The sequence below is a fragment of the Ictidomys tridecemlineatus genome, chromosome 6, assembly GCF_052094955.1.
Source record: "Ictidomys tridecemlineatus isolate mIctTri1 chromosome 6, mIctTri1.hap1, whole genome shotgun sequence".
NCBI lineage: Eukaryota > Metazoa > Chordata > Mammalia > Rodentia > Sciuridae > Ictidomys > Ictidomys tridecemlineatus.
In genome coordinates, this window is record NC_135482.1 from 31003669 (window position 1) to 31030008 (window position 26340).

The 26340-nt window shown below is 32.6% G+C and overlaps 1 protein-coding gene across 8 annotated transcripts in view; it reads left to right on the plus strand.

Annotated features, from left to right (window-relative positions):
* Window positions 1–26340, plus strand: part of Mgat4c (MGAT4 family member C) — a 786744-nt gene that overhangs the window by 95040 nt on the left and 665364 nt on the right. For 2 of the 8 annotated variants that reach the window (XM_078053048.1, XM_078053049.1), the window contains one exon: window positions 379–512. The exons of the other annotated variants lie outside the window; for them this stretch is intronic. The gene's annotated coding sequence lies outside the window, so the exon portion shown is untranslated. The remainder of the gene's footprint in view (window positions 1–378; window positions 513–26340) is intronic. 8 annotated transcript variants of the gene reach the window in all.

The following is a 26340-nucleotide window of genomic DNA, read 5'->3' on the forward strand; positions in this document are numbered from 1 at the left end:
AACACAGTCCTTATGTGTTAAAGGATTGGCTCACACAATATAATGATGAAATTCTAGATGTAATTTCAGGATTTTTCTTTCCCCATCCAGGGATTTTCTATATATGTCAAAGAAGTGGTTCTTCACTCTGTCCTACCTAGCATTCTGCCTTACATATTGGGTTTGTATTGTGGTTTAGATAGGAAGTATTCTCCAAAAGCACCTGAGACAATGCAAAAACATTCAAAGTTGAAATGATTAGATTATGAGTTGATTTATCCACCAATAGGGATTAACTGGTGATGACTATAATCAGGTAGGACATGAATGAAGGAGGTGGGTAACTGAGGGTCTGCCTTTGGTTTTTTTTTTTTTTTTTTTTTTTAACTTTGTCTATAGTGAATGGAGCTCTGCTTCCTAATTGCTTGTCCTGAGCTGCTTTATTCCACCACACCCTTCTGCCATGATATTCTGCCTGTCCTTTGGCTTAGAGCAAAGAAGTCAGCTGTTCATGGACTGAGATCTCTAAAACTGTGAGTGCCAAAAAAACTCTTCCTTCTCTAAAATTGTTTTTGTCAGGTCCTTTGGCCGCAGAAATGAAACAGGTAACTGAAAAACACTTTATTAGCTGAAAATTATTCTGCATCTATGATCAAAGTATTTAAGGGAAGAGAAGAAAGTGAACAAGGAATATTTTAAATGTGAATTCATATCTCCTGGACTAGATGGACTACTCAGTTCAAATTTTATTTCCTATGAAGGATTTTTGTGACTTTCTCAAGTTACTCTTGGGGGGCCCATTCCTTGGAAAAATCAGCATCTCTTTTAATTATTTCTTCCAATTAAACCTCACATGGTGACATCATACATACCCACAGCCTTGGCTAGATCTTCAGGCCCCAAAGTCATTCTATTGAACAACATCCCTTTCTAAATGATTGCAGCCAGTGTTCATCCTACAAGATCCACACACGTTACACTAGATTCTTTCATTTTCTATTCATCATCAGGACAGTCTCTTTATTTTGTACCTGTCACCTACTGTTTCTGCTTTGGTTTTCTCAAGCACAAGTCAAACACCATTCTACAGTATCCAAATACCCTCAGTGAACATATATCACTTTTACTTATTGGTTTGTTAACTTTCTCTTGCTAATTTGGGATTAGTTTCACTCTTCATTTCTGATATGCCTATGAAAATGGGATTACTGGGGAGAGCATAGTGTACAATTCACTGCTCAACTCTGTCCAAATAAATTTTCCTTCCATTTTTCTTTCTTTATTTTAAAATCTTTTCCAGTTTATGTCTTTGATTTGAGTGAAGAGATTTATTTTAATTCTCTGTTCAAACATCTATAAATGATCCATACATTTTATATTGATGACTAGGACAATAGTTTTTTCTTAATATGTTGTCACATTAGTTTATATTCTAGAATTGTGTTTCATATTTTAGAATTTTCTTGCACTAACTAGTGGGTGCCTCAAGGTCATGAATCATGTACTTTATTCCTTTTATTTTTCTTTATTGGTCATGACACAAATAAATCATCATTAGCAATTTTGGATCAATGATGGAGTTAGATTTTAAATTTAGCAAGAGTTGAGAGCTAAATTCTGATGGAAGGAAGGCTAAATCATAGGTAGGGTATAGACATTGATATTAACAGGACCTAATTGGGGTACTTCTTCAAAAGAATGATAACTTATAGAACACTGCAGTAGTTTTAAAATGTGTCACAAATGATTTGATTCTCCTCTCTTCAGGAAGTCAAGTGTGTGTCCATTCTTGTTGGACCTGGGTGATGTTGTGACTGCTTCAGTGGATACATTCAAGGATAAGTGATATTTCATACTTCTGAAAGTAGATTACAAAAGGCTGCCAAGAAAATCCAACCCCCAAGAAGATGCTATGTGAGGAGATAACAAAGAAAGAAAATCAGAAAAGAAAATATTAAGTTTTAATTCAAATTTAAAGGAACTGTAAATCAATAAGTCAGGATTTTTTTTGAACCTTCCTCACTATTTCCCCAGTCCCTATTTCCCCAGAAAATGTTTCTCACCCTCAGAATCTCTAAACTTCAAAATATTTTCAAGTTAAGATGTCAATTCCAATCAAGGTTCAAATTCAAAATGGACTTTTATTAAGAACTTAAAAATATCTGAAGTCAGGCACTCTCTGGTAAAATGCCTTCTGAAGATATTAACTGCATTTCTCATAGATAAGTCTCATTAAATAATAGAGTATCTAAGAACTTTAAGTGCTCTTCCATATTAGTATTATAAGAACCCCCAGGCAGAAAAAAAGCTTTATCCAAAGAAATACACACTCTATGTGTGTATATCCTTTTTTCTTTTTAGGAAGGTTTTATTATAAATGATTTTCAGTTTCATATTTGTTTTGTTTCCTCAATATCATTAATAAAAATGTATTTTTTACTTTGATTTTTTATTTTTAATTTGTTCTAATTAGTTATACATGACAGTAGAATGCATTTTTGTACATTGTACACAAATGGAGCATAACTTCTCATTCCTCTGGCTGTACACGGTGCTGAGTCACACAAGTAGTGTAATCATACATATATATAAGGTAACAATACCTGTCTCGTTCTACTGTCCTTCCCATCCCCACAGCCCTTCCCTCCCCTCTGCACAATCCAAAGTTTCTGAACAGTGGCCCTGTTTACTTTTAGTGTCAGATAGTTTTTGTTAGGAGGTTGCCCTGCACATTGTTTAGCATCAACCCTAATCAGACGCCAACTGCTTATAAGCATTCTAAGTATCAGTCAGGACTATAAAAAATGTCTAGAGACACTGCAAAATGACCTCCGGGGGTCAAATTACTACTGATTGAGAACCTCCTGTATTTTAGTGTCACTGCAGTGACCAAAAGACCTGACAAGAATAACTTAGAAGAGGAAAAGTTTATTTTGGCACATAGTTTTACAGGATCAATCCATGGTTAGCCAACTCTATATCTCTGTGCCTGAGGTAAGGCAGAATATCCTGGTGGAGGGTCATGATGGAGGAAAGTGTTTCAGAACATAGCATCAAAGAGCATAAAGAAAGCTCTCTTCACAAGGGCCAAAATATAAACTGCAAATGCACCCCCTCTCAGTGACCTACTTCTTCTAGCCTTATTCTGCCTGCCTACAATTACCACCTAATTAATCCACATCAGAGAATCAATGAACCAATTAGGTTAAGCTTCTCATAACTCAACCATTTCACCTGTAATTTTTTTTTTTTTTTTGCATTGTCTCATATATGAGCTTCCGGGGGAAACCTTATAGATAAAGCATAACAAACTGTTTAAATAAATTTAAGGAACAAATAGAAGGAAAAAAAAAACAGAAAAAAATATATAAAAGTTTATAATCTACATAGTCAAAAATTCATATCAAATCTGCTAATAATAAACCAGGAAATAAAGACTATTGAAACAAGCAAATTCCAAAATTAGGTATTATGTTTACAAAGTTGATAAGAGTTACATGCTACCTTATGTGAACACATAGAACTAGATTTCCATTAAGTTTTGAAGTTATCAAGGCTAACCCAATTGTTCAATAAATTTCTGGATTTATTCCTCTTCATGCTTCACCTGATTTTTTTAAGTTATAATCTATATTTTTCAATAAAAGTACTTTTATCAATTAACGGTTTTCTAAGACATGAGTTTTGTCCCTTAGATAACCCCATAATTTAGCATTTTGGGGTTTTAAAACTACTTATCAAGAAATAATCACTAATTGAGACTAATTGAGACTAATGTCATATGGCGTATATTCCTGACAGCATAATCTAACACTTCAAATTTTGATGATAATAATTGCATGAATTCAGAATTCAATCTGAATTGTTAGTCATGAAACAAAGGAGTTAGATTTGGAGGTGAGGGGACCTAAGTCTTAGCATCCATGCTACTCTTGAATTTTTAGTACTTTAAATTATTCACATTCCTAATTTTTGTTTTTGTTGAATCTATATTTTTGTGGAAGATAATTAGGAATGGACTATGTGGTTTGCAGTAATTTGTTACGTTTGCTTCAGTCTTTTCTCTCTGAACAACCAGATCATGGTAAAAATTATAAGTTTCTCTCTCTCTCTCTCTCTCTCTCTCTCTCTCTCTCTCTCTCTCTCTCTCTCTCTCTCTCTCTCTCTCTCTCTCTCTCTCTCTCTCTCTTACTTTCCCCCATCCTGTACCTTTCTCTTGCATCCACTTTTAAATTGTGTTATAGGCCTGAGGAGGTTGGGTGAAAAGAGAGCAAAATATTCCCCTCCCCATCCTGAGGCCAATGATGATGCTCTTATTTCTGTTTCCAATGCTGTGCTGTCACAGCCATGAGAAACCATGAGTAGATTAGTGCAAATCCATTTTCACTACTGGAAAGTGTGAATCCATCACAAGAACAATAAAAGCAGCTCAGAGTGTAGTGTATACTGCTAGAAAGTAAGAAGAATCAGCTTCATATTTAAAGAGCAAGGATTCATCCACTCCCCAAGTATTAGCATACTTTTGTTCAACTAGGAGTTCCAGTAAGCAGGTGCATACCTCCTCATATTCCAGAATTAACTCTCAAATATAAGAGACATTCTAGCCAATCCCTAAAAAACAAATACCAAATGTCTTCTTTGATATAATGAGAGCAACTAAGAACAGAGCAGGGAGGAAGAGCAGGAAGAAAAGATTAACATTAAACAGAGACATGAGGTGGGAGGGAAAGGGAGAGAAAAGGGAAATTGCATGGAAATGGAGGGAGACCCTCATTGTTATACAAAATTACATATAAGAGGTTGTGAGGGGAACAGGAAAATAAACAAGGAGAGAAATGAATTACAGTAGATGGGGTAGAAAGAGAAGATGGGAGGGGAGGGGAGGGGGGATAGTAGAGGATAGGAAAGGTAGAAGAATACAACAGTTACTAATAGGGCATTATGTAAAAATGTGGATGTGTAACCGATGTGATTCTGCAATCTGTATTTGGGGTAAAAATGGGAGTTCATAACCCACTTGAATCTAATGTATGAAATATGATATATCAAGAGCTTTGTAATGTTTTGAACAACCAATAAAAAAAAAAAGAGACACGTTATCATTTTCCTGGTCATTGACGTGCACTGCTACAAGGCATATATCTGTCATCAGTTGATAGAGTATACTTATCAGAGGACATTCATTAACCAGAAAATTCAAATAGATTAAGACCATTTTTCTCCTTTTTACCATCTTTACATAGTTCAATGACTTATAAATTAATTTGTAAACTATTCATAACTTCTTGGTGAATTTATTCTATACATTCTTTAGGAAGGAAAGGATTTACAAAACTAGATAGATCTAGCATGCCAGTATATTTACCCTTATATTACTGCTGTTGTTAATGTTACTTTTCTTTTCCCAAGGGAAATATGCTAAATGAGATGAGATAATTTAGATTTTGTCAGATTTTCTCTCAAAGAGTAATGAACACCAACCAAAGGAATCAAAAAGATAACAGTTGGTAGAGGCATGTTGTGAAGGAAAGGCAGTAGTTACTACCTAAAAGTGAGATGAGATTGCACTTGATTTATCAAAATGCTTTATTATTTAATGTTAATGACTATTCAAATTAATTTGGCACGTATTAAATCTTTTTGATTAATAATAAATTAATGTTTTGTTCTATTTAGTATCTATATGTACCTCCTTTAGCAGATTGCTGATAGTTGATAAAGGTTCTTGGCAATTAGTGGACAATTTATCTCTTTTAGAAAATCAGGAGGACAGTCTATGCAAACATTATGTATTGATCTGTGTTGAAACAGTAGGTCTTAGATTATAAATGGACTGATTAATTTTAAATGGATAAATTGAAATATAAAATAAGAACATAATTTCTAGTTTTGCTTGCTGTTTTTCTATCAAACACATTAAAACTACTTGATTTAAAAATAAATCTTTATAAAAGACAAATGCACTCCCTTTTGAAATTCAGTAAACATGATTTTGAAACTTAAGCATTCATACGTAAGAATACTAACCTTAAAGTATGCTGATTAAGACATACTAAGTCCAGAAAATATATCTTATAGTTCCAAAGTAAAAGGAATAGACTCTGGACATGTAAAATAAACATTGATTAGAAAAACAAACAAAAGCATGATGAAAAATGTTGAAATCTAGCTGCTTTGGGAGCTTGGGTTTGAAATTTCATCATTTTATGATTTCTTCTCCAATTGTCGTTGTGTCCACACATAACCCCAAATGGACAACAGTAAAGTCAATGAAATTTTAAACATTTTTTTCAAGCACAATATACATATAGAAAAACGTGCAACTTGACAAATGTCCACAAGCCAAACATAATCATGTCACCAGGCCAAGGTAAAAAAACAACATTGAGCAACCAAAATCTCTCCTTGTGTTCTTTAACTGTGAGTCAAACTTCAAGAGCACTCAACTCCTGACTTCCAACTGCATGGTTTAGCACATTTGATCTTTAGTTTTGTTTTGACTTTGTTTTGGGTAAGGTAGTTTGCTTGAAAAAAATATTGTAGGAAAATGTGGTTATACCATAAAAATGATGCTGCAACAAAAATTCATATTTTTGAGACCGTATTTAAAAGACTTTGTGTGTTGGGGAACATGTCTGAATAAATAAATTATTACTCATTTTTAAAAAATAGATAAAATATTTAGAAATGATCTATGATTTTAAATAATTGATTCTAACATAATGAGGTAAACTTTCATGGGACTTATAGTGGAACTGTCACCAAATCATAGTTATTCTTCAGATTTGGTATGTTATGAGATGATCTTAGCAAAAATAATTAGTCTTCAATTTTTTTGCAGGTCTTTTATTTTAACTCCTCTTCCAATAGCTCTACTGCATTCAATACTTCTTAAATGATGTCCATTTATTTTTCAAAAGGAATTTAGTTCTGTGGTTCCATGTATGAAATTTATTCCATGTTCAGGGTGACCCACACAATGCAGTACAACATATTATGTATAAGTCAGTTTCAAGAGGCTACTTCTACCATACCTATCTGTAGCACAGGTCTATAAACATTCAATAAATGTTTAAAATATGTGTTGAAAAAGGGACCTCTGAATTGAATGCAAGTATTTCCATATTTCCATAAAGACATAGACACTGGTGTTACAGGGTCTAAAATCAAGTCTTTGTTTCTCCACTTCCAAGATACAGAACTTTGGATAAGTTACCCAAATTCTTTAAACCTCAGCATCATCATTCTTAAGACAAAGATAAAATGGTGATTATTTCATAGAGTCTTTGAAACAATTAAGTAAGCTAATATATATAAAACTATTGATACATAGTAAAAGCTCAGGAAATAAACTTTTGCTTGCATTTTTGCTTTTTAGTCTTATTTACTACATATCCATAATCAATATTTTTATAAAACTATTATTTTTATAGCATAGTTCTTCAAAAGCTGTAGATATATAGATGGATAACTTTTACTATGGTACAAGTGTTTATAATACCACAAACAGTAAAAACCCCAAATATATCTCATGAATATTAATATATGTTACCCCCATCAGCCTTTGACTGTAAGAGATGCATTCATTAGAATGCAATAAACCAGGAAGATGAATGAAGACTTTCAGAATAAATTGATGCATCCTGAAAGGTTAGGGTCAATATAACACTTGTTGGTTGAAATGTTCAACAGTTGTTTGAACATATTATCATTTTGGTGGGGAGAGAACCAATTCCTGGAAATCAACAATTTCACAAAGGGAGTTGTGTGGTCTCATAGATATCTTATATTAAATGTCTAAAACAACTCCATCATTCAAACCATCTGTTTTGAATAAGAGATACAACTTAGCTGCAACACTGTTGTTTCCCATATAAGCAAAAGTGCTGGACATAGTAGTATAAATATCATGTGTGTCTGTTGTTTGGGTTTGTGTGTCAGGAGTACATATTTGAATGGAATGATTTCACAGTAATTAATCAGAGTGAAAACTTGGTCTACAGATATTTTCAGAATAAATAATTGGCAATTACAGATGGACTAAACTGTTGTACCGCTAACCTTTGAACAAAATCTCTATCCATGAAAGAGTTTTAGCAGTGCTCATTATTACTCTCATGGGGATGGGTGACTTTTTGTTTTCTAGTTTAATGGCTGTAGATCAATAGGTAGTAGGTTGTGGAAAATCATGGACTCTTAAGGAAGGGAACCAGAGGAGGTAAAATTATCAACAACTACTAGATGCTATGTAGATTGAACTTGATAGAGCACATCCTTCCTGATAGTTCAGTTGAGACCATATATACTCTGGTTATTCTATTTGCAACTTCTTCCAATATTAATTTTGTTTTACATTTTGTTATGACCAGCAGATAAAAAATTTTCAAATGCTTAGTTTTAATGATTAATACCCAAACTAAAAGTTAGTTTTCAAAATAATGTCATGATTCAGAGTGACACAACATGACTCAAAAACTATGTGAAGTAGACTTTCACTCATGAAATGTTGGACACTCATCAGGCAGATTCCAATGTCCCCTGAAGACTGATTTCTTCTGTGCTGGTAATATACAGCCCAGTGCAATGAATTCCCTGAGATTTATGAGTTTCTGCTTCTGACTTTTACAGACTGTCCAAAGATGTTTTTTCATATTTATTTTTATTTATTTGTTTGTTTGATTATTTATTTATTTATTATAGGCAGTCATTGATTTTGTTCTTTATAGGTCAAGAACAGGTAAACATCTTAACCTTGGAAAACATTTTATTTTAAATATTTAATCTTTTTATTGTTTTTTAAATTAGAATATTATGTTTTATTGTTTTCTTGAGTTAGAATATTATGTTTTATTAATTCAGAGTAAAGAGGAGTAAGTTTTATATTTATACATTTCAAAGTTATTAACTTTTAAAAATTTTGGATATATTTTCAGTATATAATATATTTTATGCATCTGTTTTCCACATGTATCTTCTATAATCTTAAACCAAAATGTTCTTATTTTACAATATAATTAAATAGGAACGTGGCATTCATTTAGAATCTAAAAGATTTTATCCTTTACATAGACATTTATAAAGCATGAGAAACATTCTTCAGCATATGGCAATGTATAAAAATTTAAAATCTCTCCATTTAGAGCTATAGTATCTGCTACCAGGCAGAATAGCCTCCATAGCTATATGAACTGTCTGGAACAACTTGAAATTCCCTTGCTGGGTTTGTGACTCCACTGTTGTCTTGAGATGCTTAAGAGTTTTTAAAAAGAAACCACACATTTTCGGTTTGTATTGGGTCAATCGAAAAGTGTACCTGGCCCTGACACAGAATAATAAAATTATGGAAAATGCCAAACTCTCTGAATTTGTGTAATTCAACATGTTAGGAATTGTAATATAAAAATACCAATTTAAATAACTATCTTTGTAAAGAGAGAGCCAATCTGGTTTCTATATCTTTTTCTTCTTCCTCTTATCCTTTATTCCAAATAACTTGTATCTTCTTTTAACTTGACAAAAAGAAAAAAAGTAAACAAAAATATTAAATTAAATTTTAAAAAACACACTAAAACAAACAAAAAATAATATCAATGAACTAAATTTTCATGAGTTTAACAGTGTAGGGACCATTTGACATGCAAAATTTTGAGTTTTTATTTGTGATTATTTCTAAAACCAAAACCATGTGATAGATCTGCTAGGGAACATTGACTGAATCCTCTTTATTATTTGGTCCAAGCACCCATCTCTGAGCCACCAGGAGAGTTGGATGCTAACATCCAAGTTTAGCTCACCCCAGCTTCCTCAACTGACAGATAAGGGAGTAACTCAGGAGAACCAGGGACAGACTTTACCTTAGACACATCTTTCCCTGGTTTGAGCTCTTTCTCTTTCACTACTCTATTTTACTTCCTGCCATAAGAGTCAATAAAATATATGTGCTGAAATCCTTTCAGAGGCTTGAACTTTTTACTAAAATCACAAGTAGACATATGATAGTTTAAGTCTTCAGGAAGCAATTGTAAGACAACATATTCCTGGTAGTGGAAACAAAGAGACAGTTATTGTTATGATTGGAGAAACTGCTTTCTGGAAATATTACAGAACGCCATACTGTCAGATGTTCAAGATTCTTCACCACATGTTTATCAACATTTATTGTTTTGTGAAAAAAAAAAGCAGGAGATATCCAATTTGAGAGCGAAAAATGACATCTCTTTTTTAATTTCACTATTTTTCAATGCTTCGTGAATTTGAAAGATTTTTAATATCTGTTGGCCATTCTTACACATTCTTTGGATTCATATTGGCATAGAAGTAGGAATTGGTTTACTTCATCATATAAAAATCTCATAACTACTTTTACTTGAAGAAGTAGGAATTAATTTATTTTATTGTATGAAAAATCTCATAACTTCCTTTTTATATGAAGGAGAATTTACCAGGGTCATCAATCAATAAATTTCAGTTGTTATTAAGATCAGAAAAAAAAATTAATTGTACTCAAAGAACTGAAGGATTTTTCTTTTGTATGTATGCAGGAAGAACTTACTATTTGCTGGACATTGTGTGAAGGTAATGCTCCAAACCCCACCTAATACTCGTATATTATAACTTACCACCTCAATGCAGATGTGTCTCTCCTTCAAATTCTCCTCCTTCAATGAAATCATCTTCTCTTAAAAGTCTGCAGGTCTTCCCTTGTGTGATCCTCTTTCCAGTCCCTCAATATCTATCCTTGTCTAGGACCATTGCAATATGCATGCAATTGTTGTGTTTTCCATCATACAGAAAACCCTTCCTTGTAGTGTTGACTCTTCCCACTGGGGTCCTCATGGAAAGTAAAGACTGTCTTCCAGGCCATGTTGTTATAACAGAGATTGATTCAATGATTCTCACCTCTCCCTACTTCCATTTATCCTACCACAAGAATGTTTCTTTAAGAGAACTTTAATCATACATTCAAAAGGTGTTCAATAGTATATCAGCACCCTATTTTCTCAAGTAAGGATGCAGTAACTCACAAAAATGGAATAACTGGTCCAGTGTCTGCTGTGGTAGTCAGCCTAGTGCCAAAATCTCCTGAGTCTCAAAAATTGTTTTTTCAACTTCATTGTGCTTTCTCTTGTCGCTTTTCATTCTCTCCAAAGTAACTTTCTCTTATATATGAATCTCAAATTCCTCTTTTAAGATTCACAAATTGTATTATACTGTATCAATGAAGCTTAATTGTTGATTAAGCTCTAGCCTGATCCTTATGATTTTAACTAAGGTATATCTTCTTGTCCCACCAATAGCTCACAGAGTTCTACATATTGAATCCACGATAGTTCCTTATAGGGGGCTATGGATGTAGCTCTGTGGTAGAATACTTCCCTAGCATGAATGGCTCTATCCCCAGCACCACTAAAAAAAACACAGAATTTTTTTTATTCCTTTGCTAGAATGCCTTTTTCCTCTCCTAAACCCATCCACCTTTCAAATACCCAGTGGATTTCTAATACTATTATAAAACCTCCTCTAACTTCTTATTCTCCTTTGAGGTTTGATCATTCTTAATAGTGTGTACTATAAAATTTAGTACTTAATCATGTGTTTTCCCGTGACTAACCCAGCTTCTTGGTGGCAAAAAATAAAATACATTCTACCTTGTTCAGCCTTTTAGCATTTTAGGTAGATAAGAGACAAAGAGGAGAAAAGAAGGGAGGGAGGAAGGAAGTAAAAGAAATCAGGTAGATTACTAAACACTTAAGGCATATATTTTGAAGTCTGTGCTGGCAGGAACAATATATTAAAAGGGTGTAACTCTTCTGGGAAAGGAAAATGTACCTGTGGTAGACAAATCTCAGAAATAAATCAAAGGTCTCTTGTGTTTGAGTCTGACTACTGGGGCCTGAATAACACACTTTCACCTTTCATTGAGAACAGCTTCAAATACTCATTCTGTTTATAATTTGAAAAGGTGGGAAAAAAAAATATGGTCAGTTACCTGAGCATGAAACTATTCAGTATGAATGAAGAAAGCACAAAACATGAAAACATTCACTATGACGGTATGAGTTTTGTTATATGTATGTTTATCTTGTTATTACTAAAACCATTTAAATCTTACAATTAGAATATCATGTGCTAAGCTTCTTTATACCAAACTGCTGAGTTCAAAACTCTGTTCCATAGAATGATTTTTAGCCAGAAAATTAATTTCACCACATATCACTAATGAAATTTACTTTTTAAATGTTGTAAAATAAAGTTTGCTTTATATAATGATTATTAGAACTGAAGGAAATAGCATAGGTGCCCAGTACAACTATTATGTACTTTACTTTCCTAGTTTCCTGTTTTTCTTTCTCCAACATAGATTATTCTGCAAATATTTATTAGTACAATGATGAACATATAAAGTTAACTGAAATATTTCTATCTTGTTATCAACAGATTTGTTAATAGAAATGATAGAATTTATAATTTAATGCTAATATAAGCACATTTATTTTGCTTTCCAGCATGCAAAAATCCCTACTTACATATTCTTCAAACTTCCCATTTAGCATCATGTGGGGAGATGAGGGTGAAGCCTGATGTACATAATAGAAACCAGAGTTCACCTTCTCCCACTTGAAGCCCAGCACAGAGGGATGGCCCATAACTTGAATTGGAATAATGTTCTCTTCCAAGAGGGTAAAATTGTTACCCAGGACAGAGAGAACTTACTTAATAGGATAATTATAACTTTTTCAGAGATTATTTTAAAAATTAGATGAAAATGTTCAAACAGAAGGCTTAGAGCCCTGAATATTATTAAAGATCATTAAAATGAGCTCTGGATTATTCACTTATTACTGTAAAAGATCATATTTATCATCATATTGCCTTTGGGTTGCTTTAACCAAACTATGTTACAAATAGCTGCTTCCAGAAATTCCTTGGCTCGTTCTTTCTTTCTTTCTTTCTTTCTTTCTTTCTTTCTTTCTTTCTTTCTTTCTTTCTTTCTTTCTTTCTTTCTTTCTTTCGTTTGTTCTTTCTTTCTTTCTTTCTTTCTTTCTTTCTTTCTTTCTTTCTTTCTTTCTTTCTTTCTTTCTTCTTTCTTTCTTTCTTTTAATATATATGTATTTTTAGTTGTAGTTGGATATAATACCTTTATTTTATTTATTTACTTTTAGGTGGTAATGAGGGTTGAACCCAGGGCCCCACATGTGCCAGGCGAGTGCTCTACTGCTGAGCCACAAACCCAGTGCCCCCAACCCTGTTTCTATTATTGCCCCCAAATCTCATGCCATGGATTCCCATGTTTAGGCCATTTGCTAGCCACAGTTACATTTTGTGGCTTACAAAACAAGGACTGTAAGTGACAAAAATATGAAAGAACTTTGGTTTCAAAATTTTGATCGAGAGCATTGAATTTCTTTAATTATTTGTCAAATGTATGAATTTTGTAGTTTAAAATAGTTGATCTGTCCATGTTCCTCAAACTGAATAGGAAACATGAAAAGATACAATTTGCAGACTAGGTCTCTATTTAAAACACTGAACAACAGAGTTTTCATATAGCCTCTTGACAAATTTTTCATATCCATGTTTTTATTGTATTTAAGTTCCTTAAAAGATTCTATTTTATAGTTTGATAAAAGTGGCTCTGTCATTTGTCAGTTCCATAGTGTTTTCTCTAATATCATTAAAACCTAATTTTCTCACTTTTGTAGGAGGAAAGTAATACTACTTTCTTCATACTATGATTTTCAGAAAAGATTATGAAGTAATTCATACAGTGCTCTATATCGTATTAGATTTTTTAAATCAAAAAACATTATAGGATCAACATTTAGAATAATAAGAAGAGTCAGCATTACTCAATTATTGAAGCAGGCTATACTAAGATTATGGTCATATATTAGCTTACTTTAATCAAAACATTCTTTTTACTAGTTCTTTCTAGATAATACATAACTCCCTGTATATGAACATATTGTTATATATGCATCACTTTTTCTTGGTTTTCATTAAAAGATTATTATGTAGAAATAATACTGTCAGAGTGTCATTTCATTTAAACAATGTCATCATTTCCTTTGAAAGTTATTAGATGAGCATAGTCACATGGCTCTGAAAAGCTTAACTTGCTTTTCATTGTCTTTTCCAGTATGTGCCTTATATTTTAATGAACCAAGGTGTGGAAAACAATACTTATAAACAATTTAACTTCTGTATGATCAGGTCTATGCATAGAAAAAGATCATGAAATTAGCATAAAAGTTAATGTTGCTGTTTTATATGTTTTTTATTGACAATTCAGTTTTTAATGTGTAAGTGTATTTTAGCCATTTATCATAGAAAAGTTTGGTTCTTCTTGGAAACAGTTTGCTTTTTTCTTGAAAGAATTTTTTGATACACTCCAAAATTGTTTTTTTAATCTTCCAAAGAACATTTTTAAAGTCTCAGTTCAATATAAATATGTTTAATGTGTGTGTGTGTGTGTGTATATATATATATATATATATATATATGTATATATATATATATACTAGAGAGATACATACATACATAAAAATACTTTGTGCTATGAATGTTTGAATTGCTCTGACTTTATTTAGCTACATATTTTCCAGGCACTACTCACCTGGTTCCAATATGGGCACTTTTAAGCAATGTATATTATTTTGCATTTTGTATTCATCTGTTGGTTTGGCTCTCTTCAGGATTTCTTTGCAGCTATTAGTAGATATTAGAGAAAAATAAATTTTTGATAAAAAGTAAAAACTAAGGCATATGCACATACTGTAAAATTACTTCTGTTTTGGTCAATGTTGTATGACTTTGAAGCAATATACATGCTCTGATGATCTAAGTTTATAAATAAATTTAGGTCCATTTATGATCAAAACCCAATCAGAAATGGAGTGAATAAATGAAAATAAATATATATCCCTCCTCAAAAGACATAGAAACACTACTCTATTGTACACTAAAAACAATCTAAGTGCTTATCCTGCTACAGCATATTGATTTTCTGACTGTAGGGATTCATCATGATTGGACAGTAAAATATCCTATTTAATTTGCGGCAGTGTTGTCAGAAGTATGTAATTTAGAATTATATACTAAATGAATTTAAATAAGTCCCTGGGATTTATTTATTTATCTTCTTTATTTGAATTAAACTTCCCTTCTGTATGGTAATGAGAAGATATAGAATCCCTACTTAATGATGAAGAATGATTAGAATTTTAACATTTCTTTTGGAATATAAATTAATCCTCTAGTTAGTAAAAATGGAGAAAAATGTGCCTGGTTGCTCCAAAGCACTTAACAGAGAATGCTATCTTGCCCATTAACTACGAACTTACTGCCTCCTTTTCCTTGCATATTTTTCTAATCAAGGACATACTTTCTCCCCTGAGGCACGTGGGAGTTTAGCAATTACTTGCAGCTCTAACACTAGGCAATTTCTTCTGGGACTGCAATCTGTTAGAGTTCAATTTTCTCAACCACAGACAAAATGATCAGAATGAATTCATTCCTTCAGAATGAAACCAAGTGAATAAACTAAATGTGATTGAAATGAACTTATGTGGCACTCATACATAAATCAATAGGATACCCCAGCACACATCCCCACTGTACATGCTTACCGCATACATTTCCTATTCCAGTGACTTCTTGAAAGTTGGTTTTCTTTTTTTTTTTAAATCTTCCAAAGAACATTTTTAAAGTCTCAGTTCAATATAAATATAATGATTGTAATTATGTGTTGCTATCACCATATCATCTGGGAAAGATGCTGTATACATTATATTTTCTCTACCATAAGAGGTGTAAGGATGTAAGACATACTACAACCCTACTGCTTTACTAATGGTTGAGGGGTAGTAAATATTTTTGTCTTTCCCAAGCAGTTAGGTTAAAACACACACGCGTGCGCACACACACACACACACACACACACACACACACTCTCTTTGCTTGCACCCCAGGTTGAGAAATGTTAAGCATTTTTTATATGTTTATTGGCTATTTATTTATAATTTCTTTGTGAATCTATCATGACCCTTCCTTTACATTTGAGTGGGATTATTTTTTCCTTTTTCTTTGTAAGAGCTCGATTTCATTTAAAAAATGGAGTCTTTCATCATTTGTGCGGCAGATTTTTCTCAGATTTCACTATGACACAGACATTATTCCATTCCTAAATCTGTGGGGGAAGATTCACAAAACTCTATGCATTGTTGCATGGTTGGCAAAAGCTAAGAAATAAATAGAGTTCACACAAATTTGGTGAATAGAGTCCTGATTGGATGCATTATGGTATATACATCCAATAGAATACAAAGCTATTGCAAAGGATGAAGCTGATCTATTTGTGATATTTAAGATAAAGTATGAGAGAGATAATACTGGAGAGTGATTTTAGGTGGCAAGTAGAGAATAGGATCAGGGATAGAGCTGTGCATTTCATTATGTAGCCTTCAGTATTACTTTAATGTTTAACAATGAACTTCCACTATCTTTGTCACCACCACCATCAGCATCAACATTGTCGTTGTCATTCTCATCATTGCTCTTGTTTAGTTAATCACAGTGAATTTACATTTAATTGAGATTTACCCAAATTTCCTAGTTTTTCATTTTCTAAACCAAAAGATCTGGAATAGCATTTCATTCTAGTAGGTAAAAAAAAAAAAGTGAATAGGAAATACTTGGAATGATAAAATTTAATTTGTGCAGCAATTTGGAGGACAAGTTCTGGTTCTGATTTTTCTAGTTGTGACTTTTGTGACTCTTGCCTTGCTAAGCTGAATTTCATTTCCCAGAATCCCAATCATACTGTAGCTATAAGATGATAAATTTGGACTGAGTTACCATTTTTACCAGTTCACTAGGATTCCCTGGCTGTTTCATTTCAATATCATAAAGTGATCAAGATAGCAGAAACACTCAGCATTAATCAATGATAAAGTGGCAGGATCACACAGGCAAACAACATGCATTTGTGAGACTAAAAATGGAAAAGTTGTAGTTAATGCCATAGTCAATACATATAGGAAATCCTAATCAGTAGCATACTGATTATATAACTTAATCACCTGAGTAGAGTTCATGGAGCTTCTCCAAGGGCCAATTGCGTTACCAAAAAAAGGAGATATCCATTCTTGTATATGAAATTTGCTGTATTGATCCATTGTTGATCCATTATTGATCCATTAAAATAAAGATTTATCTACTAAACACTATAAAATTTGAGCAAATCACATGATGATTTGGAGAGAGAAAAGGAAAAAGAAAGGCAAAATGGAGGCTATCTCCTACATCGAAAATTTGCAATAATTCAGAAGACAGCCTTGTTCCTTTTAGGCTTGAAATCTGATTTAAACTGTACACTCAAAACAATTTTCTCTTTGTTCAGTGGCTGCTTATACAGTGAAGCCATTAAGAAGATGTTAATAAATTACAATGCTGCATGACTAGTGTTATTTTTATCTAGGTAGGCCCATAACAAAAGCTAAATCACAAACAGAAGGTTGTCTGGAGACTATAGCTTTGTAACACTAAAAGTGAAATTAGGCTTAATGCATACTAAAATATCCTCTTAAAAAATTAGATGGTCATAAAAATGGCACCAGGGTTTTGAGAGTCCTTTCTGCATCTACTTCCAAAACAGGATGGACTTGGCACCAGGTCTATGTTTCTCAAATGTCTCTTCTCAAATTTTATTTATGGTGGAATAGTGTTTGTGAAGACTTCTGGATTTTTAAAAATAATTTATCATGTATGCTTTTGGTGCACCAATCTCATCTTTAGACTAGCAACTTCTTTTTGACATGTGAATATTCTTAATAATTCAAATGCTATTGTTTATGGGAACATTGCTGTCAATTTTCCAAGTGACCTTTATAGGTGTGCTTTGATCTCTTTCAAGTAAATTTTAAATTATATAAGTCAAGGAAAAATTTCATCAAATCATTAAAATACTGGTAATATCTATTTCTTGATTATTATAAGAAGTGCAATTCCAATTTTCCTGTACTTCCCTATTAAACATTTTTTTTTTCCTTTCTGGTTTCTTCATGTCAATATATATAAAATAACTTGAAAATTCGAAGGAAAAATATGTTAAGGAAACTAGAGTTTTCCCATTGGTCTCCCATGTTTTCTTATATTCAGTATCTATGTTGAACATGTAAGGAAAGACATTTATCAAATGTATAATAGAAAAAATGAGTAGCTTATGAAGAATAATATGGTAGAGGTAGTGTCCAAGAGAAGAGCAAAGGAGAGCCATAGCATATGATTTAACATTCACTAAGAAACCTGGAAATGTGGAAAGACACAACAGATAGATATTTCATTCAATGCATTTAGAAATATGTCTGGAAATTAATCATAATTTATTTGGAGACAATATATGTGGCAGAAGAATCTGTAAGTTACACGTTCAAAGTGTTTTTCTCCTCTATTTTTGGGTACCAGGGGAAAAACAAAATACATATATATTTTTAATTCCAAATTTGAGAAAATAAACTGGAAAGAATTGGACACCACTTTAACTAAGACTCCTACATATTTAGACATTAGTATTTACTGGCTAAAAGGAATAAACTGAAGAGTTTCTAATAAATTAGAGAAGATAGACTTCATGCCAGACACAAGGTTCACAAAGGAGATAGGAATAAAATTAATTTATAGTTGAAGTAACCCAATATCTAAAATTTCTTCTCATTTCTTACAATTTTAAGATTAAGTTGACCAATTAGGGAATGACAGTTATATAAAATTAATTGTTTCTTTTATCTTGTTAAATTTTCTTTGCTCCTAATGACTATAACTATCATGTAAGTGTTTTGTAAGAATAGCTTATTTTTTTCTATCTAGATAACAAATCAAGTATTTTTACACAGAGACACACACAATTATGCATCCAAGGCCAATTAGCTAGTACATATCATAACTAGAGATTAAATTTAAGTCAGCCTAACACAAAAGAGGTCAGAATAAACCAGATACTGACATATTTTAACAATACTTACAACATACTTCACAGTTTGGCCTTTAATTAACTTTTCAACATCATTCATTTATTTAAAATCTTTTATGGAATAAATAGCTTTCTAAACTTATTTACTTATTTTAATTAAGTACATATGACAGCAGAATGAATTTTGATTCATTGTACACAATTGCAGCACAACTTTTCATTTCTCTGATTGTCCATGATGTAGAGTCACACCATATGTGCAGTCACACCTGTACCTAGGGTAATAATATCCATCTCTTTCCGCCATCTTTCCTACCTTCATTCCCTCTCCCCATACCTCCCTCCCCTTTGTACCATCAAAGTTCCTCCATTTTTCCCATGTCCCCACCCATAATGAATCAGCATTCACTTATCAGAGAGAACATTCGGCCTTTGGTTTTTGGGAATTGGCTTACTTAGCAAGATATTCTGCAGTTCCATTCATTTACCTGCAAATGCCATAATTTTATTATCTTTTAATGCTGAGTAATATTCCATTGTATGTGTGTGTGTGTGTGTGTGTGTATAAACTTCATATATATATATGTTTCTTTATCCATTTATCTATTGAAGGGCATCTAGGTTACTTCCACAGTTTAGTTATTGTGAATTGAACTGTTATAATCATTGGTGTGGCTGTGTTAGCTGATTTTAACTCTTTTGGGTATAGTCTGAGGAGTGGGATAGCTGGGTCAAATGGTGGATCCATTCCAAGTTTTCTAAGGAATCTCTATCCTGCTATTCAGAGTGGTATGCCAATTTGCAGTCTCACAAGCTATGTATGAGTGTGCCTTTTCGCCCACAACCTCACAATACTTAGTATAATACTAGAGAAAAAATAATCAAGAGATAAATTTCTGGTCCTCATTAAGTTTTGCAATCAATCAATCAATCAATGTGTAAACAGCGTATAGTGACAAATGACATAAATAATGAAACAGAATGAGGTAGACACTAGATGAACTGCCTCACCTGCAAAGAGTGTTATCTGAAGGTGGCCTTCAATTATCAAACACTTCAGGGTTTAATTTAGCTACAAAGCACTGATTTACCCTAAACTACCCTTTTCCAAGGGTGGCCCAGGAGCAAAGGCTGACCCAGGCACGTGCATAAAGGTTTGACCAACCTGAGGGTGAAGACTACTCTCAAGGGCCACTCTAGTTACAAAAGGCCCTGAGGACAAACAAAGCTGTAGGTCTAATTCTGTTGAATGTCCTTTTTCCTGCCATCTTTGTTGCTCCCAAGCACTCTCCTTAATGAGCACTCTGCCTGCTACAACCCATCTCAGAATTCTATGATTGAGCACTCTTCATTTAAAAAAAGATAATTTTCCTGAGCTCTGTAGTACCATGTTTCTATAATTTAAAAGACTATGTACAAATAAGGGTCTTTATGAATATTAATATTATAAATTTTAAAATCTTTGTGCCATTATTGTTCTCTCTTAATTATTAAAGCATAGAATAAAAATCTTGCTATTTACAATGGTAATCTTATTTTCTTCCAGATGATTTTTACCATTTGTGTCTTTTTTTCACTGCTAATAGCAGTGAAATCATGCTGGGTATTTATCATCATTATGTTGAATTTAAAACAAATTGGTGAGAAATAAACTTTACAAAATTGAGTCTTTTAATCTATAGCATGACATACATTCCATTTATTTATGACTTCATTATTTCTCAATCAGAATTTAGTTTTTTTTTTAGTAAAAAGACTTGTACATTTTTTATTTAGATCTTAGTATGTTTTTAAAATTTTGTTCTTTTTAGTTATACATGAAAGTAGAATGTACTTTCAAAAATTAGCCATACACAGAGTATTACGTATTCTATTTAGGATCCTATTTTTGTGGTTGTTCATGATGCGGAGGTACCTTCAAATACGAGTCTAGGAAAGTTACGTCCATTTGTTCTTATTTTACTCCCTATTCCCATCTCCCCTCCCTTCCCTTTCTTCCCCCTTTCTAATCCAATAATTTCTATTCTTTCCCTCCCCATCTTCCACATGGTATACATACATGATGGAATATTACTCAGCCATAAAAAAGAATAAAATTATCACATTCACTGGTAAATGGATGGAAATGGAGAATATAATGCTAAGTGAAATAAGCCAATACCAAAAAAACAAAACCCAAATGTTCTCTCTGATATAGTTGATATTTTTGACAATTTAAATATAGTTACATATCTGCACATATTTAATTGATAGCATTTAATTATATACTGTATGTGGTATGTAGATCTTTCTTTGGATTTATACTGTTTACATCACTGACTTACTATGTTTTTTATGTCTAAACATTCCCAAATAGTCTTTCTTCAAATATTGTTGCTGTCCCATGCTCCCTTTCCTCTCCCCTCCTGCAAGTGTGGTAGAAACTCACATTACAAATATAGTTGACCTTTCTAACATGGCCCAGACACCTTTTGTAGTATTTACTGTATTTTCTCTGACTTTTATACATTTCTCTTTATCCTTTTAAAATATTTCTTCTATATTAACTTCCTTTTCATAATTTACTGGAATTAGAAAAAAGTATACTCGAACAAAATGTATACAGTTTAGAAATTGTGCAAAACATTGATTAGGAAGATGAAATTGGGTACAGTCACTGAAATTAATGCTCAACCTACTTTTCACTGCCACTTCCATGAAGAAACTCAGATAAATAAGCCACTGGCTGAAAAGTCACAGCAGAGCCTATTTGAACATTATGTAGGACAGGAAAGGTCCATCTTCTACAATAATACTGCAGACACATCAATAAGAAGTTCTCCGTGGCATTAGTGGAATGTTCCTCAGAGTCCATCATTTACCTGAGACATCAGCTTTCCAAGACCAACACAGGAAGCATTAGATGTAATACAAAATAAGGAATTCTTTATTATTGATACAAAACTCATTCATTAAAAATAAATTAAGATTCGACAATTCTGATGTTGCCCCAAAGAAGCTAAGAGCTTTCATGGATGTATCCATTAAAAGGACCAGTGCGAATGATTCACTCACAGGAGCAAGGCACAAAACTCCTGGGCCATTCACATGGCTCCATTTTTATATGGCATACTTCCCATTTGACTCATCTTCCATTGTAATGATTCTTTTCTCCACTATGACTACTATGATATTGAATCTATTTACTGATAGTTTAAATCATAATTTTTAGGGTTTTTTTTTTCATTTAGTTTTTTTTTCTATATACTCAGAAGACTTATTCTCTAAAAGATTTCTGCATTGTCATTTAAATGTGTAAACATAGATATTACAAGCTCTATATAACTTTATTATATAAGTGTCCTAAGATTTTGCTTGTTACCCACACACATATACACGCACATTCTGTATTTGTTTGGACATATTGTGTATCCTGCATGTTGTACTAAACATCAGATATACAACAGATTGTGAAGATAATTTGATAATCTTTAATCCTTCTGGATACCAGGTAGAATATGGAAAGATCACCGTAATCCAATTAATAACTTAGCTAGTTGGTGACAGCTTCAGTGCTGCAGCAAGCTGGCCACTTCAATTCATTCCTGTATTCCTAGGGAATAACCCTTTAGGGTTACAAACTCCAGCCTTAAGGTCTTTACCAGGGTACCTCTTTTTTGACTCTATCTCATCAACAATTTATGTCTTCAGCACGATGACATTGCTGAATACTCTTATATTTCAAAATCTTACCTGTTGCATTGAGTCTGCTGCACAAAGAGAAAAAGTGTTTCAAATTCTGGGATTATTCCACTTGACTTCTCTCCTCTACCTCATCTTGACTCTGCTATTCTTGCTGCAATGCTAGATACTGAATGAAGATTATTATCCAGTAATAATCGGACTAAGTGATAACAGTTATATTTAGAAATCCCCACTGGATAGAGTAATGTGTCAATATAGGAGAAATTTGAAAACTAGTTTTAGGTGAGATATTGGGCTATTTTCAAGAAAGAAGAAGACGAACTGCAGATATTAAATACCACTTTTTTTTTTTTTTTTAGCAATTTCCTGTAATGGGGAATGAATAATTGTGGAAAGCAAGAAGGACATGAATTAAACTGAGGATTTTTTTTCTTACTTAAATGGGGAATTCTTTTATAAATAATTGTGCACAAAGCAAAAACTGATAATATGAAAAAGGGAATATTTTCATTAAAATGTTTCATACCTAGAGAAAGGATGCAACCTGCAGGGCACGAACAGACATGAGCCTCAGGTGAGCAAATGGGCAGCTTTCCAGCAGGAAAGGGAAATGGAGAGGCAGGCACAGGTGCCCGTGCCATGGGTTGTGACAGTGACAGTGTGATGTGCTGGGGACATGAAAGAGGGACAATAATTATAAATTTGAGGAGAGAAGTGTGAATTCCTTCAGGTAATGGGAGAGTCACTCAACCCAGGAGGGCAGTGTAGTGGACCTCTCCACATCGTTGACGAGAGTTAACATGAGACTAATTAGCCCACTGTTAAGTCCCATGGATTTTTTTTTTCTGGTTTGTTTTTGTTTTGTCTTTGTCCCCAATTAGTGAGTCCTTCAGCCCCACTCATCTTCACTGAAGTAGACATAACTCCATCTGGAATTTGTAAGTGTTCTGTTTTTGATGGAAGAGTAGTTCAGGTCTATTTAATACAACAAAAGAAGGATTTGAAGGGGTAGACAATGAAATTTAAGCTAAAAGTACAGAAATGAAAATATGAGGAGGATGATTCATTGTGTTCTATAATGCTGAACTGTAAAGCAGATTTCCAAAGTCCTGTTTTATGATTTGGAAAACAAATAGAGAAATATATATTAATATATAATAATATATATAGTCTCCTCAGTGCCAAATAGGTTCTCTTTCTTCATACTTTGATTTATTTAATACTTGTAACAATTATATGAGTTATTCTTATGTCCATTTTATATTTAAAGAAGCTGAGGCATAAGGCTATTATATAACATACCCCAATCACAAAATGAGCAAAGTTTAAATCAGCTCCAAATTCAAGGTGCTATGCCCTGGATTCTAGTTTCTTAAACTTCCTGCTGTTGTTCTAATCAAGTGAAATATCCTGTCACTTTAAAGCCATATCCCTCCAAGAGAAGTTTGAGGAGTCATTTTAAGTTGCTAGACCTACATAACACGGGAATTTAAAAATGTGAGAGGTGGTGATAGTGGAGTTAGATAAGCATATCCTTCTTGATAAACCCTAACACTGTAGAAAGAGGGAAACATAGATCAAAATCAAAGTTTTTAAATGGAGTTCTTAAAATGTATTTGCTATTATATTTCTCTTTGCAGGCCATGAGCTGTATATCTTTGTCTGTAATCTATACAAGTGCATTTTGTACTAGCTCATTTACTAAGAAACTCAGAGAATGTAGAATTTGTCCAAATGGATTCATAGCACTTCAGGTTATAGTGTGGCAAATGATTTTTTTTTTCTAGTTATGAATCCCGCATCTAGTTGTCACAGTAGTTACAAATCAAGAGAGCCCCAATTATTGCCTCATTCAATCATAAAAATACTGAGCTAGAGCTAAATATACCAGCTACCAATGAAAAGGGTCAAGATTGCTTTAAAAATATACATCTTATGTAATGATGCAAAGAGGCATAATTTTTCAAAAAATATTGTTTATCCATTAATTAACTGAAAGTTATATTATGATTAAAACAAACATTTTCTTAAATGGTGCCAAAAATATTTCAGAACTCCCCAAAATAAAAGAATTTCAGTCACAGAAGTCACTGGGCAAAATCGTTTGTCCTTTGCCATCAATTTCATAATAAGTTTGTGCTTTTAGATTTTTCTCTTCTACTACATATGATTAATTGATGTCTTTTCAAGAATTTTTGACATGATAAAAATAGCATTGCTGTAAGTTAATTATATCTATATCCTCAGGAATTTGTTATTCAAGTATTTATATTGAAGGCATTATTCTAGGTACTAGACATATGAAGAAAAGTAAGAACTTAGTTTTTTTCTTATTGAATATTCTTATAGTAAATCTCTTAATTTCAGTTTTAAACAAGTTACTACTTGACTTGGAGCCTCAACCAAGAATTTTATTAGGAAAACATAGTACATTTAAAATAAATAAATGTCATATCATGTATTAAAAAAATTCCTATCTGTTCCCATGATTTACCCTTACTAAAATTTCAAATTAATAAAAACATACATATATATTTAATTTCCTGAACCATAAAGGTTGTTTGTGAATCATTAGCACTGTATTTATAACTGTTTATATCCTGATCCCATTTTACATAATAATTATGCACCACAGACTTAGATTTAAAAAATCTGAAATCTGTGTTCTACTAGTCACCAAAAGTTATTTTTGTGTGCTCTAATTACCATGTTGTTCATGTTTCCCTTCAAAATCATATTATATGCATGTCCAGTATGAACTAAGGGATGTGAGATAGAACAATGATGGTAGCAGCAAAAGTTGTCCAGATTTCAAATCATGTTTCTTCATTAAATTTCCACTTTTCAAGGTTCTAGAACTCAGAAACTTGCTTTTGACTTCAATTTAAGGAAGAATAAATTTTTCATGAATGAGTTTATGTTAAGCTTATTAAAGCTTTACATATCAGAATTTCAATACAGTAATTTATAATTAAGACTCTAATAAAATGAACCAGAATATACCTATAGTTGGAGCAGATGTCACATGGATGGAAAGTGACAATATAATTGTCGATTTCTTTGCATGTCCTACTAGTTTATAGAATGGCCTTTAGAAGATTTATCATTTCATGTTCATCTTTTTACTCCAAATAACTAGCATAGTACTCAATAAGTAAAAAAGTGTTTGATGAATGAGTGAGAGAGTGTGTAAATGAATTTGGGTGGCATTATCTTAAATGATTATTTACAATTAAAATAAAACCTAACTGATTTATCAGAGCACCATGTACATAATCTTTTAATATACATATTCTATGCAGAGGGAAAATCTCCTATTTATGGGGATTGAAAGTTTCATAGCCTATAAAGTAATTAATGTAAGAGCCTGGCCTCCTTTACATCAAGCTCTGTAGTGTGCACCACTTTTGATATATAGTGTGTATTTTTTAATCACATCAATGGCAAGCTAGTTAGTCCTGACACAGTTATTACAGAAGCTATTATAGCACCGCAGAATTCATAATGAAATCTAAATTCTCAAAGATATGATGATGGAATATTTTATGGATTAAAATACAGTATCTGTACGTGGAGAACAACATATTTCACAGGAATTTCTAAGTAGTGTATATTTTCTCCTTTGTGAATAATAGGTCCTTTCTCATAATTTTTATTTAAATAAGTATGCTAAGGAGGTTTGGAAATAAATTACCGACATCTTGAAA